Source organism: Aptenodytes patagonicus, chromosome 6, assembly GCF_965638725.1.
Source record: "Aptenodytes patagonicus chromosome 6, bAptPat1.pri.cur, whole genome shotgun sequence".
Classification (NCBI taxonomy): Eukaryota; Metazoa; Chordata; class Aves; order Sphenisciformes; family Spheniscidae; genus Aptenodytes; species Aptenodytes patagonicus.
In genome coordinates this window covers 44,430,405-44,446,354 of record NC_134954.1, presented here as the reverse complement: position 1 = coordinate 44,446,354, position 15,950 = coordinate 44,430,405, and positions in this window count along the sequence as shown.

Sequence of the window (15,950 nt, the reverse complement as noted above, 5' to 3'; positions counted from 1 at the left end):
GTGAGGGCAATTACTTGCTAGGAAATTGTGGCGGCATTGAAGGGGAGAAAACCTGGCAGCTGTCATATGCTGGTATTTTGCAAGGCAATGTCAAGTAAAGAAATCTTATTCAAAACAAAAATGCCTGTTCTATGGTATTAATTACTATAAGATAATACCAACAAAAGATGGTCAAACTGACTTGTTTTCCTCATTTAATGTCTTTGTGCTGTTTCTGAATTTGGCCATAGTTTCTTGTTGGTTTCATTTTCTGGTGTTCACACACTTGCCTTCTGGTAATTGTGTGTGAGTTTCTAATGCTTCTGGCCAAGGCAGAAAATGCTGATGAAACATCTGGAAATACTAGCCAAACTCAAAAAGAAAAAAAAAATATCACTACATTGGCTTGAAAATAATGAGATTTTTAAAAAAAACACCTATAAATAAGGTTGGTTTTGCTCTCTCTCTCTCTTTAGACCTCTCATATTTCAGCCTGGACAGTCATAGGAGGTTGTTCAACGTTGTGAAATTCTCTGATATAATCAGCAGCAATTTAATGTAACATCAACATGCTAGCGTAGAGTAATCAAACCTTGGAAATGAATGGGGCACTTTATACCTCTCCAAACTTGTATTTCAGGCTCTATGCAAACTCAAATACTACATTAATTAATGCATTGCTTGTGTTTTCGGTGGTTACTTTGCATTTACTTAATATGATGATGATAATGATGATGTGGAGAGAGAGGAAGAATGGGCGTACACTGTCATGGCTGACCTTCATTATTGAATAAAGACTTAAATTTTGGAGCAGAATTTTGTACAAAGAGGAAAATTCAGTGGCAAGTTCCCCAATGATGGAATTGTGAAAATTGGTGGCTCCTGAAAACAGACACAGTAAGTCAGTAAGCTGATTTAGAAGCCTTGACTTGTGTTGTCTTTTAAAAGGTTCAGTCAGACTTTCAAGATTGGATTTTAAGAGCTTTGTGTAATTGGTACAGTTTCATTGTACAGAATCAGTCACACCCCTCTCAGAATCTCCTCTGCTTCCTGGATTTTATTTCAAGACATCACTTAGAGACATATTCTTCCCAGCCTTTACAGTCCAGAGAGGGTCTGAAAAACCTGAATGCCAGGAACAGTGGTAGCAGTTTTGAAATTCTATCAGTATAATAAACAAGGGAAAAAAGTCTCTGTAATCAGGAAAAAAAAAGTAAGAAAACAAAAGCTTATTTACTTAAAAGAAAAAAACCCTAGAACTCCTCCTTTGTCCTAGTTTCTTCAAACCTCATAATTCAGTTTATCAACTGTCAATAACCAAATGCATGTTTCTTTTTTCCCAAGAGCTGATTAAAGCTGTGGTCTCCTCCTGTAATTCATGGCATTCCATTGTGTTTGTTTCTCCTGGAGTTTTCAGGCTGAATTACTGTAACTAATATACCACTAACTCTGTACTGCAAAAGCCCTGACCTTTTGAATGTCTCCTTCTTAGCAGAAAATTGGCATAGAAAATTTCAACACAATAAATGCTTTTAACGTTTTACTTTATCTTGATCCAGAAATACATATACACCATCTTATTAAGTTAGTTTGCCACCAGTATCAGGTTGGGTTAGAGGTTCTGAAGATGAGGAGATAGGAAAAGACGGACTATTCCATTTGCAGTGGATTAGCAATAACAGGAAAAGACCGAAAACATAGTCCTTTTGGCCTCACACTGAAATGGGACCATACAGTTAACTCGTGTACAAGTACCCATACACACACTGATCACAAGTCCTCCCAGAAGTCCCTTCCCTTTTGGAAATACTCAGTTTTTCATGTTTGCTTCAGAAACAGTTGGAGAAAGGTTTTGTAGCTGAAAAATTATTATCTGAAACATGGTTCTGATTATTCCTTGAATTCAAATCATGGCATTAGCTCATTAGACCCTGCACAAATTGAGAAAGTACTCCAAATGACAGGTGCTAAATAGCGTTGCCAGGCAAACAGATACCATCTTCTTGTGATCATTCATACCATGTCAAGACTGCTGCTTATGGTGGAGCCTTGACAACACAGTCCTGCGTGATATGAAATGGAGGTAGTGGAGATTTGCAGAGAAGAGAATGTCTGTGGTAATCGAAGGGTTATAAAATGACAGTCATCTCGGTGTGCTTATGTGCTGGTTGAATCAGTTTAGGAAGTCGATGTTGCTGTTGAGTCTGCTTTCTTTTTTCCTAATGTTGTGAGGCAAATGTTGGTTTTCAGGCTGTAGTTCTGTAGTATGTTGCTTTTGCAGACACATCCTACACTGAGAGAAAAGCAATAAGCTTTTGATCTGGGTAGCAAAAAACATAAAGTGAAATTACCCTTGGCCAGGGACTTCTGTGCTTTCTGGGTAGCTTTTTCAGGCAGAACGACATATATTTTCCCATGAGTTTTGGCTAGGCTGCAGGCATGGTGTGTGGAGGAATAGACAAATGACGAACCTCTGTATGAAAAAGCAATAGCCAGATGATGCTAGCTCTCTGTGGCAGTATGGAACCGCAGGATTCCTTTGAAGAGTAAAACCTTGCTCAGCATGTGAAACGGAAACTTCAAACTACAGGTGAGTTGCCACTGGAGGACCTCACTGCACAGGACCAGGAATAACAATATGCTACATTTTTCCTAAAGGAGTAGTTTCTGACACCTTCCTCTTTAAGCTGGAGCTAGTAATTTCAGGTAGTAATATGGATAGGACAGCTTGCTAGTTTTCCCCCCACACCTTTTCTTATCCATTGTTGCTGATCCTCGTCCTCAATATACCTGTTTTCCAGTGCTGACTTGAGTGTTATAAAATATTTAGCTTTTTGATGCTAGATCAAATAAAACACCTAGAGCCACTTTACAGCTAGACTAGGCAAATTCCTGTACAGATGGATGTTATGAAAGTAAACAAATAAATTACTCAAAAAAATTAAAAATCTTAAGATAGTTGATCAACAACACAAATTCACTATTTAAATACAGGATTTTCAAACATCTACATTAAGCAGAGTTAAGTATTTAAGGGAAAAACTTTTTGTAGCCTTTGCAACATTCGTATGTTTAGTTAGAATCAAAGTAAAAAGTAGATTTTTTAATGAGTCTGCTCTCTGAGGACAGCAATATAGCTGAATTGAAATACCCATATTCTTTCTGCCATTTTTTTTAATAGGTTGTTATGTTCTAAACCCACAATGAAAAATATCTTCTCCTAAATTGTGTAATTACCCTCTGTCACTCTCAAATCTCCTCTGGTTTCTGAGCTCATTTAATAATACTGAACAGATGACCAAAAGTTACAAATGAAAGTACTATCAATTTGATACTCAGCACATAAATACCTATAATGATAGTGTGCTTGTCAGCATCCATTCTTTCCAGTTCTGCCCATTTTCTGTTTCTACAGGGAGTACCATCCTCTTGTGCAGAAAGTGAGAGACAAACAGGGATTTCAGACCAGGCAAAAAGGGCCCCAAGAATTAGAGTGTGTATAATGGTCTCTGTATTCCCTGAGGTTTTAGATTGCTGAATCAAAAATTTTTAATGTGGAGATTCACATCTGCACAGACCCAAGTCAAATCTGGACTGATTTGCCTACTAACAAGAAGCGTGTTGAAAGAGCAAATCAGGGCAAAAGGCTTATCTCTAGTTTGTCAAAAGCACAAGCTCATTTTGTATGTCATGTTCCCCTTAACCTATCTCGTATCTAAATGGACACAAAACCGAGGAAATGTTCAGAGAAGCGCAGTGGAAATCTCTGAAGGGGTGACTATGGGGAGATTCATGGACAGCATTATTTTGTATGGGAAGGAGGGAGTGAAAGGATGTAAGTCTAAGGGTATAAAACAAAGTATCCCTTACTATCTTCCTTACAGATATTTTGACCTGTGACTATTGCCTTGCTCTTGCCACCTCTCAAAGCTTCCTGGCAGCCAAGCAACAAGCATTTAATTGCAAATATTAGACTAGTGATTGCGCTCTAGTGGAGGATTGTTCCTCTGATAGCTGTGGGCATGTTTGGCTTGTTGTGTTGATGCCATTACAAATTAGAAAGTTCCATGGGCCCGTAGAGTTTTTCGGTATGCCCAGTATGCATGCAGGGCTGGTGAAACACTGTGGTGGAAGGAACCATGCTGCATGCTGCCTTACAGGTTATATGTGGGTGGAACGCTTTAGCCAATAGATTGACTTGGAAGGTGTTGTCAGGGCAAGAGATCCCATATCCCATTTCAAGTGTCCTGGTCTATAGAGGCAGGCCTGAGAGGATTTTGGCCTCTGGTTTCACCCTGGGAGTGCTGTACAGCTTTGGGGGTTTTCTCATTTTCAGACATGCTAAATTTGCATCCGTATCTTACAGTCTTTTCTAAGAGGAAGCTTTAAATTGCACTCCAGAGTTTGCTGGAAGTGAAGAGACATCACAGACCCAGACTAATTTTGCTCATACACTTTAGATCCAGTGGGTTTTGTGACAGAGGGACCATGGGGCACACATATGAGTGAATTCAAACATGCCTGGACCCTGCCACATCCTAGGCCACCCTTGTTAGAAGTACTTCTTGTGCCAGACCTCAGATCTCCCTACGTCCAATAAGGATACGAGATGGGCCAGGTAGGGCAGAGTTCATAGAATCATAGAATCATAGAATAGTTTGGGTTGGAAGGGACCTCTAAAGGTCATCTAGTCCAACCCCCCTGCCGTGGGCAGGGACATCTTCAACTAGATCAGCTTGCTCAGAGCCCCGTCCAGCCTGACCTTGAATGTTTCCAGGGATGGGGCATCCACCACCTCTCTGGGCAACCTGTGCCAGTGTTTCATCACCCTCAGCATAAAAAATTTCTTCCTTATATCTAATCTAAATCTACCCTCTTTGACTTTAAAACCATTCCCCCTTCTCCTGTCGCAACAGGCCCTGCTAAAAAAATCTGTCCCCATCTTTCTTATAAGCCCACTTTAAGTATTGAAAGGCTGCAATAAGGTCTCCCCAAAGCCTTCTCTTCTCTAGGCTGAACAACCCCAACTCTCTCGGCCTTTCTTCATAGCAGAGGTGTTCCATCCCTCTGATAATTTTCGTGGCCCTCCTCTGGACCCCCTCCAACAGGTCCGTGTCTTTCTTATGCTGAGGGCTCCAGAGCTGGACGCAGTGCTCCAGGTGGGGTCTCCCCAGAGCAGAGTAGAGGGGCAGAATCACCTCCCTCGACCTGCTGGCCACGCGTCTTTTGATGCAGCCCAGGATACAATTGGCCTTCTGGGCTGTGAGCGCACATTGCTGGCTCATGTCCAGCTTTTCATCCACCAGTACCCCCAAGTCCTTCTCGGCAGGGCTGCTCTCAATCCCTTCATCCCCCAGCCTGTATTGATACTGGGGGTTGCCCCGACCCAGGTGCAGGACCTTGCACTTGCCCTTGTTGAACCTCATGAGGTTCACATGGGCCCACTTCTCGAGCTTGTCCAGGTCCCTCTGGATGGCATCCCGTCCCTCTGGCGTGTTGACCGCACCACTCAGCTTGGTGTCATCTGCAAACTTGCTGAGGGTGCACTCGATCCCACTGTCTATGTCATTGATTAAGATATTAAACAATACTGGTCCCAATACAGACCCTGAGGGTCTGTATTTTATTATTTGCTGCAATTCTAGCAGAAACTGTATGGACCATGTATGTATGTGCAAACACACACATAATTTCTCCTGTTGATCCTCTGTTTTCTGCAACCTTTCACTTCAAACGAGAACAGGATCTGAATCTGCTATTTCACAGATCTGGCCCTGCTACTTTTTGCAGGTAAAGCACCATTTTGTGCTCTGGTTTTAATATATTCATTTCTTAACATTTTAAATGGAAAAAAAAATTGCAACTGTTCTGTGTAATTTTTGAAAGATCGGTATTTACAGCATAGGCTTCTCCAAATGGGTTGCACTGATGTTGCCCTAAGAAAGCACAGTACAGATGGGACAAGGCTAGGCTGTGACATTTTTTATGAGCAGTGGGAAAATCCCCTCAGGGTAATCATTTGCTTTGCTACACACAGACATTCCAGGGCAGAGTCAACAGCAGTCTCTAAAATACCTTCCTCCAGAATACATCCTTGTTATTGGGATGTAAAATGTCAGGCTTCATCAGTACTATATAGGCAGTGCTCCCATAAAAAAATATTTATGCAGGGCTCCATTGTTTGTTTCTATAGGGAGATACCCCAGAAAACCCAGATACCCAGGAAACCCAGATGCTACTTGTCTGCCTTGTTTGCCCTATTGTATTTTCCAGAATTGAAGGTATAGTCAATGGAATTTGAGACATACGTAAAACCACAAAAGAAAATATTCTGAAGGCAAAGTGGAATTAACCTCTGAAACACACCCCTGCATGATATTTTTGGGGCTTTTTTTTTTTTTTCTTAATAAATAGTTTTATCTGTCAAAGTCAGGCTGGGGGAAACAGTTTTTAAACTGATGACAATTTTGGGACCAAAATTTTTGTTAATAATGTAGATGAGTACTGCCTGGCAGGTGTCATACTAATGTTTCTGAAGATGTAATTTACCTTTTACTTTTCACATGCTTTTAGTAATATCTCCTTAAAATGTTTGCTAAACTGCCAAAACTCATGGCAGCTAGAAAAGGACATGGCTGCCTTCTGATTGAACCTGATCTTTCCGTTGAAACCTGCCCCTGTTCCATCTCTGTCATTTCTTTGGGTATCAGAACTTCAAGCTTGTGATTTCTATTGTAGGATTAAAGAGGGGCGTCTCAAAGAATCAGGCTATGAATAAAACCTGGAATTTTGGTAAGAGTAAGGACAAAGACGAGCCCTGCCCAGCAGCAGTTCTGCTCCCAGCCCTTGCGTCTGCTCCTTCACTATGAGGGTTCCTGTGTGTGTGCACACACATGCGTGTGCATGCATGCACCTCCACAGAAAAGTGAAGCTATTATGTTCTTCATTCACTGTATTCTACCAATTTTAATTTAATTTCATGAGGTGCACAAGACCCTGACATGCAGATAATAAACTATAAGCTACATTCACAAGAGAGAAAGAAGAATAGCAGCCTTTATTCTATTTCTCTTTGGGTTTTTGTGTCTTCTTTCCTTTTGCATCTTCTTTCCTTTTGTTCAGATCAGGTGTGTTTTGTAAAAACATTCTCTGCTTTTTTTGTGTTAGTTTTATAAGAGAACGAGCTCTTTGACCACTTCTGTGAGTTGGAGTGAAGGTTAAAAACGAATACTCTGTTCACCTAATTCGACAAAGCCTTTTTTCCATATCTGTTGGGATTATCATCCATGTCTGATTAGTCTGTTGGGACTAGGTCCAAACTCAGGGCCTCGTCATCCAATCCAAAAGCAGCCCAGGTGGTAAATTCCTGGTCCCAAGGCCCAAAAGCCACAGACTGTGAGTCCTTGCTGCTATACAAATATTCCTCATTGATCCCCTGTTTCCCTCCACCCCCTTTCACCGCAAGTTTTGACCAGGAGCAAAATGCTGTCATGAGCTCTACCAGAAGGATTTCTCATTCGGCATCTGTCCTTGCTGGTTAGTACAGCAGCACCTGTGGGCTCAGCTCACAGTGTGAAAAAGGTGGTAGAGCTACATGATTCTTTGTGCATTGAGCCATTCCTGCAGCAAACAGGATAAACTGCAGCGCTTAACTTCAATTCAGATGTAATGTATGGGACGACAGACTCTGAGACTAGAGGAAATAAAGGAATGGGTTATGGTTTTTTATTGATTGACTAGATGTTCAATCAATATAAACCTGAGGCCAGATTTGTGTTGTAACTCAGCCCACTGATTAGTATCACAACTGTGAATACCACAATCAAATTCTCACCGATTTTATACAGTACTTAAAAATAACTTGCAAAACCACAAGGTGATATTACCTTCCTATAGATCTTTCTTCTTATTAGTTTTTAGGTTTAATTATATTCCTACTTGTTCTATACCTCTCCCAGGCCTGCCTCCCCATCTCACGAACACATGTGTACAAATGATGTACACAATATATTGAAAGGACCCAGAAGTGCTTTGCAAATTGTGGACTTGATTCTCTCTTTTAAGCCGTTACCTTTTCGCCTGTGAAGGAGTGTGATGAGACAGCTAAGCCAGCTGTCAGGCTGTGTCACATAACTGCAGCAATTCAAGGCATTTGAAAGCAAGACAAGGTTTGGTGCTTTAGGTCTTGATGTCTTTTTCCCCAAAGAAAGGGTCTTCTCCATCCCCATCACAGAAATGTGCCTAGAGAGACTGTTAGAGTTAGCAGCCTTTATATGTATATACACATGGGAAAACAGGTGCCAAGTTAAAAAAAGAAATGTGAAAAAGGAATGGAAAAGTCATCTGTTTCAATGACCTCCTAATTCTGCTGTACTGGTACTCCAGAGGACATCACTGTCAATGGCATTTACATCTATGAACTGAAGGGGGCGTATGACCATGAGATAAGGACACTCACCTACTCCTTAAAATTGCTAGTTGACTCAGTTCCCCCAGTTCCTGTTTGCAACAGAGGAATATTGTTTTCTCAGAGCATTTGTAAGACCTAGCTTTTTTTCCCTCAAAATGTAAGTGCACAAGAGCCAACTGTCAGGGTTCATCATGGTCTTTCAAAGGCAGCAAGAGGCAGCATTACAATTAACAATTGACCAGCTGTTCTAGGATGAACACAAATCAGTCCAAATGTGGGCAGGGGGAGCAGGACAAGACTGTCCTGACCGCATTGCATGACACAGAGACATGTGTGTCCAGCACTTCACTGGCCGGTGCCCAGCGAGGACAAAAGACTCATCTTCCTCTTGGTAAAACTGTTGTCAGGTGCTAGCCAACAAAATGTGCAAGTTGGTTTTGCATCTTTCAGAAAGGAAGAACAAAAGGTAGAACTGTTTTACAGGCAGTTTCAGCAGTGAATTAAATCTGTTTCTACTGATATATTTGATTTTTCTTTTAACTATCCCATGGTCCTTATGTTATGTAATCCTGTCTCCCGTGACAGAACAGATTCCTAGTATGACCTTTTAGATAATTTTTCAGAAATACTTGTTTTTCCATTTAAAGGAAGCAATAAACACGTCTTTTGGGGTGAAAAAACCAAACTCATTGTACAAGTTCAGGTAAAGTTTGCTTTGTAACAGTGACCAGATTTTGCCAGCTGAAGCTTGTGTGTGTCCAGTATATCTGATGAGAACAGTTCTCGCTGTTCATAGTACATACTTTGACAACACATTTTACTCAGGAAAAAAAGTTAGTTTGAGCCTTCTTTGAAAAAGCTCCTCAAATATGGTTTATCAACTAGGAAAGCACTCAGCTATCATTTGAGATTATAAGGTTTGTGCAAGTTTGCGTATCAATAAATAATAATACATCTGCTATGCAGGTCTTGTTCCTGGGAGCTGGAGTGGAAGAGCATATATTGTAACTTCTGCAGTTTTGCTTTTGCCTGAGGCAAGATCCTGGCTCCATGGAAAGCAGTGGCATGAGTTTAGTGACATTGGATTTCTTCTCAGATTTTCAGTATTACAGTGGGCGTCACACACCATTGACCGAAGTCTGGCTCGGTCTCCATAGCATTTACAACTGTTATCTATTAGGATGAAGTTCCAGTGCTCACATTACCAAAGAAAATCCTTCTGATTAGAATTATTAATATTGGGGCTGAAGATAGATCATACGATGCCTTTCCACCCTAGCAAAATATGCATATGCACGAGTACTCCACATCGCACCTGGTCTAAGGCACTGGATGAGGGGGAGAGTACACATTGCTTCCAGAACACCAAAACCTCATTTTTATTTGTACTCTTTAATTTATTTCCATAGTTCAGAGCTAGATGAATAATTATCAGGGCCGTGAGTGCACCAAGAGGCCTTAATGGCCCTGATCAGCCTCACCTAGGGCTTCCCCTTACACTCCCTGCCCGTGGGACCAAGGACTCGATTTAAGCTCAGCCCTGGCTAGCCCATGCTGCTTCTTGAAAATAATAAATTTTGTGAATCAGGAAACAAACAATCCACCCAGGAAAAGAAGCACTTCAGGTCAGACTAAAAGATTTTTGTGGTGGTTAAAGAAATAGAATAAAATTTTGGAGGTTAACAAAATAAGCATATATATATATGGAATGGAATATATGTATTCCAAATATATTTATTGAAATCAAAGGGTAAATATTTTTGGGTTGTTTTTTTTATTTGGTTGGTTTGGTGTTTTGTTTGTTTGGTTTGGTTTTTTGTTTTTTTTTTTTTCATTTGGAGCGATTGACCTCATTTTTAAACCATTTGGGTTTTAATTTGGTTACATTTTAACTGAAAAAAACCATGATATCAGAATGAAAAGTGTTGTCTGGAAAATGTTGTGAAGAAACAGTTGTGTCTAGAATCGTATTTGTCCCCAAATACCCCATCTGCTGGGGGGAAATGGGGAAAAAGTAGGTAGTGCAAAGATGTCTTTACCTTCCCCATTGTTTCTATTACAGCAGGAGCTTTATGGAAACCTGATGGCTCCTAACCCTCCCACTGCAGCTCACTATCTTCTCTTTTCAAGAAATTCTTTAACTGAATGCTAGACTCGGCCTACTTCTTCACAAGTTCAAGAATATAGTATATTATACATGCTGAATAACAAGTTCTGTATGTGCATTTTATCTCCTGGTACTCTTCCAACTTCTTCATACTGTTGCTTGTCAGAAGAGTACTTTGTAGCATCCTCATCTGCTGACTGTCCCTAGTTGTTTTTTAATAATCTTCATGGCTGACCATTCTGAACTTTTTCCACTAGCAACCAAGTATTTGCTAAAGACCCACCAAGAATGAAAAGGAGATGAGATTAGAAATGCAGTTCATATGAAATTAGAAATTAAATGCACTTATGGTTTCACTTTCCTGAGGTAAGTAGATTTCCATTTTTCACATGAAACTGCTTTAGCGGATGTTGTTCTTAAAATATACAACTAACATAAAACCAAAGCAGTTACAAGAAATAAATTTCTCACAAAGAGTGCCAGCCTACAGAAACATTACAATGAGCTAGAGCATGTTTTTTTAATCACAAATACCCCAAACAGCATGCAATTGCCTTATTTTTGTACAATGCTTATTACTAATGCACTGTCAGTAGAAAAAAAAAATCAAAATTCCTAAAAATCATTTTGAATAATTAATTATAGCCACCTGTTTAAACTGAATGTCTCTAAACCCTAAGGCAGCAGGTTCTGCAAGAGAATAACTCACCAAAAACAATAGCATCCATCTAAAGTCAAGGTGAACATCAGCTGGAAACTAGCAAGTGCTGATGAGTTTATCCAAGACTTGTAGCTTGGCCAGTGGCACAAAAAGGAAAACTGATGATGTCTTCAAGGCAGGTACCTCAGTGAGGCAGCTCTGTCTGAACAGTAGCTGGGTGGCTTGGTTTATTACCCTACGAAATATCCCAGGGGAATAAAACTCTGCACGTCTATCGAAGAGTCACCCTTTGGAAGTCTTGGATCCCAGGCTTGGCTCCTATGTTCTTCCATGCTTTCTGGGTTTATTCATAGATCAACGTTATTCATCTTGCTGTAGATACTGGTAAACAACCTGGAGTTTTTTCACTGTGTGTAAGGCCCCTTATTTTTTTTGGCAGGTTCCTTGTATCTAGTCAGGGTTATCTGATTTTTCATTTTTGTTGTACTGATAATCTTTGTTTGGTGTTTTTGGAGTTTATGACCTGAAGGAAGGTGGGAACACAGCAGTAAATGTGCCTACCTGGCAAAGTTTGCTTAAAACCTTTCCTCTTTGACATTAGCTACTGATTTTGCCTGTGCAGAAGGGGCTGCGTTGTTTTGTTGATATGGTGATGCTGACAGCTCATTAACCCCTTTGATTTAGTAACAGCACAAGTAGTTTTCTATGAGACAGAAATGACTTAGTGTGACTTAAGGAGGCCTGATGGAGTAACCCAAAGAACAACAGAAGACAGAAAGATTGGGCAAAACTTTTTTTTTGTGTTACTTATCCCAAATTCTAGTTGACTTCATCAACAAGAATTTTTTAATTTGTATCAGGCTGCACAAATCCCAGACTTCAGAAACAGAATAGATGAGAAGGAAATCATCTGAAGTCTTATTCAATGTTTGAACATTTTCTACAGCAACAATTGTCAGTGTAGAAAAGGAAATACTTATGACTGTTTATGTGGATAAACCTTCAGTAAATTGGTCCTTAAAATGATTGAATGGCAAAGGGTTAGCACATTTTAGCTTAGTTACTTTGTGTAACAGCACAGAAACCTACTCCTGATGCAACTGTAGAAATGGGACTTTTGCCATTGATGTGTGTGAGATTCAGCCCTGTTTCTGAAGCTTTTTTCCCACATTGAGTTGATTATTGATTCAGACCAGGTGATGAGCCAACTGAAGTTTTAAAATATTTTAAATGTGTGACAGAAGAGATAATAAGTACATACTATGTTTCCTAGGGAATTTCTAGATGTTACTGTTAAAAGAGACCGACAAAATGTGTAATCCAAATATTTGTGTCCCAACAGACAGTTCAAAATGATTCTAAATATGGAAAGTTTGCACGTCATCCAAAATCAGATGAAAATCTGAGAGTCTGGATTCTGCCTTGCATTTGGGAAATGTTTTCCCAGATTGGGAAGTAGCCTGGTCTGGAAGAATGCACAGCATGGGGAATCAGGAATGACTGGGGAACCTGCCAGTGACTGGCTGCGTAGCCTTGGGCAGTCATTCAGCTCCTTGCCTCACTTACCCCTCTCACAAAATAAGGCTCAGTGCATGGGGAGGGTGAGAAGCTGGGGAGCAGCAGGGCAGGATCCTTGTCTTTCTGAAGCCTGCTTTCATGCGGAGGCAAGGCAGGCACTTGTCTCCTCCTTACCTGGGGAAAGGGCAAGAGCTGCCTTGGCAAGTTCAGTGTTAAGACTTTACAATTGTCAGCAAAACAGATCCTTACAGATCTCTCTCAGACTGCAAAGTGGGTCGGGTTCGTTTCCTTTTACAGATGTAGAAAATAAGAGGTGACTTGAGAGGTTCTCTGTTGTGCTTTTGTGACTTAGGAGGATGTGTCCGGCAGAAGATTAGTAAGACTTGTTCTCCTGTGTGAATAATGTGCTTCTGAAAACCCCACGCAAGAGATCTCTCTGTAGACAGAGAACTGGAGCAAAACTAAGTCTGTAGCCCAAGCCTCTGAGTAGCCAGGCTGTGCGCTAACCGTTAGATCACCTCTTTAAAACAGGAGCTAATGAGACTTGAGCTCCACCAGACATTAATAAGTAAGTGCTCATGTGGAAGTTGTCAAATAGCAATAGTACATCCCGGAGGGTAAGTTCTGTTATTTGTTACGTAGCTTCAGCCCTACTAAGCCTTAACCCACATCCGGCAAAACTGTTCCCAGACCACTCTGGCTCTTGTTGCGTGGGGCAGATATAACCCTTCATATCACTGCAGAGCCTGGGTTATTCTTGATATCTTAAGGTCAGATTTCAGCTGGTGTGGGCTTACTATCTTTAGTGGCTTGTGCTGGACAGTAGAGAAATAGGTCCAGACTTACATGTGCAGAATGCATTTCATCTGCTTTTATACATTGGAAGGAAAAATGTCTTACGAACTGTTCCTAGTTCTTAGCAAATCCTCTTTCTTTTTTGAGAATCTGTGTGCTTTTAAGTATCTGAGAGTCATCTGTTAGCACCTCCTATTTCCAACCTCCTCCTCTTCCACTAAATTCTGGAAACTTTCCAATGGACCATAAAACAGAATGAGGAGTGAGTTAGACTGCCAGTTACTAATCTAGGGTCATTGAATGTGATGAGGACCCTTAACAAAGGTCCTCCAGCATTTGCAGTCAGGTCCCAAGAAGGCACACTAATCTCTCTTCTGTTATGTCAGCCTTTGCTTTTGGCCACTGGAAGTACAATCAGGAAACCGTGCTTGCATGACTGGTCAGATGTTGTAAGTCATGTGTAACTTTCTGTCTCTGATCTGCTGTGCTTTACTGTATTGTCAGAGTCAGTGCAGTTTCTCTTTCTACTGAAGGTTTCTCTACCTTTCTGTTCTCTATATAAGCACTGACTTGCTGTCACTGCTAAAAACATGAAGAGGAAAAGCCTAAGGCACAGACAGAAGCCTGTCTTCTCTCTGGTCTGTCTAAAAAGCTACAGGTTCAAAAGCAGATATTGAATGTGTTTCTGAGTCCGAATATGTCACTTAATAGTTATTACAAGGCAAAAAGCCATAATTATGGTATCTTTTTTTTAAACTAAGTTCTGCTCACAGCATTGTAACTGAGCTAGTTTCATGAGAAGATTCTCTTTATACTCTCTGGCGAAATGAATGTGAAGCATGTGACCCCAAATCCTAAGCATTATTCTTCACTATATTTTAATGGAACTGTGCTGATTTCTATCATCAGAGAGGCTGTGCCTTAATACTTAGGATGCAATCCTGATGCTGTTGAAGACAAGTGGAAGTTTTGTCACTGATTTGAGTTGGACTAGGAGTTTACCCTTAAAAGAATGAGATTTTTACAATGGTATCCGGGAGAAATAATAGATCAAAAATCTAAGCTAATTTTAGAATGGATCAGTTTATGAAAAAGATGTGATTATGTGGTTGCCAGCGATTATCTGAACAGTGAGAGCATTGACTGAGGATTGAAGACCAATGAGGCCCTTTTCTTGTCTGTTTGATGGAAAAGATAAGTTTTTGGGGTTCTACCTGTGTTCACAAAACTACTAGAAGTAGGTATGTTGGTAGATACGTTTTCACTAAAATGTTACACCAGAGATTGCCACTCTGCTGTACCTGAGAAAGGACAGATGTTGTAATGACACGGAGAATTAAATATTGGTAGCATAACACAGAACAAAATTCTGATTTCATCTGCTCTGGTACAACTGTACAGAAGCACATCACAGCAACACTGAATAGCCATTTTTGTTCATCTTCAGCTGGTTTATATGTATTGCACTGTACTATGCATTTATTTTTGCAGCACTGTGCAGGAGCCTGGAGTTCAAAAGCCTGAGCTGATGTTCAGCTCATGCTACTCCATCTTTCTTATGCAGGCCTGACAGAAGCAATGTCTGTACTGGTGTATCAGAAGGGTTCTGTCACTGAGGCTAGCTTGCCCACAACAGTCTCCATTGATACTGTTCTGCTGTCTTGCCCACCAAAACAAGGTGGCCTCATGTGAATTGCCTTTTGGTGTTGAAGTCTGGCCTGGGCTAACGCTTGAGATATGCCCAAGAGCTGTTTCAGATAGTGCTAGTTGGCTTATGTCAAAACCATGCCAAGAATCGGTCTCAATCTCTGGTGGCACAGGCCACTGTGTTCTGGGGCCCAGGAACGTTCCTAAAACTGTGAGGTATTTACTAGTATTGATGGATCCCAAGCTGGTACAGAATTTGCCTTGATAAATGTTTATTAAAAATATTTAAAGAATATTTTAAAACTTTGAAATGTGTCAACAAATGTAGTTTTTATTGCAGTGGAGATGTACAAGTATAGTAGGAATGTCAAAATATGGTGGTGTTGAGACTATGCAGAAAGTAAAAACAGTGAGAGCTTTCCTGGCACTCCATAACTCAAATGGGTATTGAAGCGTTCACCACCTGAGCTGATGATATGGATAACTAAATGTGCTGCTTTGTCATGGCTGTGCAGTGCCTTTGCGGGAGGGGCTTTGTGCTCTTTTCCTAAATGACAGGAAAAATAGAATGGAGCAGGAAGGATATGTAATTCAGAAAGGACTTGCAGTGCAAGTTAATTTTTTTTCCCCTTAAAAGTATGAAACATTCAAAATTACAACTTTCTGTTGTGATTTGAAATGGGAATTGGGTTTTGTTACCCTGAAAATTTTGTTAAACCAGGAAAACATTTTCTGCCCAGCTGTAAGCAAACTATTGCAACAAACTTCCAAACACATCATCATCAACAGGCCAAAAGTGATTCTGCAGCCCAGAAGTCCTAGAAAAGACTTGA